We start from the raw sequence: 1,122 nt of genomic DNA on the forward strand, positions 1-1,122 counted from the left end.
CAGAAAGCTGGGAATGAGGTTTTTCAAACAGTTTAAGCCGCCTGCGCTTCCTGCCGAAGGGAAGTCTCAGAAGGCATTGCAGCAGGCTCACATGTTAATTGCTTTCCTTCTGAACCACTAAAAATGTTGTCTTTTCCACTTCTTTACAGCAGGGAAGATGGAAGCTGGAGCAATTAAGCCTCAGCTGATGGAGCAGGGTGGGACAAACCAGGCTCCTCCAAGACGTTGGAGTCTGAGTCAGCTCATAAGAAGCCTTGAGGTAAGGAGAAAAAGTCATTTACATCTTTAGCTCTTACTTTGACCCTGAAATCTGTGCCATGTCCTGGCCATTTATAGAAACTAATGAACCATGCCTTCAGAATATGGAGCAGCTGCAGGGAGAATTGCCCTGATGAAGCTGTAATGTAGACTCCGCGTGCATCCACGGCCCGACAGCCCGCGTGGGGCTGCTGCACCAGCCCTGCAGGAACAGTTTGTCCTGGTGTGATGGGACGCATCCCTCCCCACGGCCACGGCACAGCGGGGTGAGCTGGCCCCAGCCCGGCTCCTGCGCATCCAAAGTGCTTCGGCTGCCTCCGGTGCAGTTGTACGTGTGTTTTATGGCCATCGTCACCATCTTTCCTGCCTTCCCCTTAGAGGAGGGTTTGGGAAATAATTAATTCATTATAAAATATTGCTGAACGAATGCCGAGGTAAGTAATTCTATATTGGTCACTAATCATTTCCCATTAACGTGGGTGTTTTTGGTTTCTGCGAATGACGCCGCGGTGGCCCGGGTGGTGTCAGCAGCGTTCCCGCTGGAGCAGCGGGGCTGCAGGATGGGGCCATCAGCGCGGAGCTGCCGTCTCTGCGGTGCTGGCAGCGCAGCCACAGCATTACAAATGAAAACTGCCAAATACAAAGGCAATGCTGAGGGAGGGGAGCGTTTCCTCCAGCAAAGTGTTCGGCTGTTGTCGGGGGAGCGTGGAGTGAAAGCGAAAAGGATTTCCAGAGCAGCTTTGGCTGCGTGTTGAGGCTCTGATTACAGAAGGCAGCCTGAATGCGCCGTGTCCCAGCCAACGCCTCCCCCTGGCCAAACCCTAAGCCAGAGGATTTAAACAAGCTCTTATGTAACACGGTTTT

The sequence above is a fragment of the Patagioenas fasciata genome, chromosome 12 (genome assembly GCF_037038585.1).
Source record: "Patagioenas fasciata isolate bPatFas1 chromosome 12, bPatFas1.hap1, whole genome shotgun sequence".
Lineage (NCBI taxonomy): Eukaryota > Metazoa > Chordata > Aves > Columbiformes > Columbidae > Patagioenas > Patagioenas fasciata.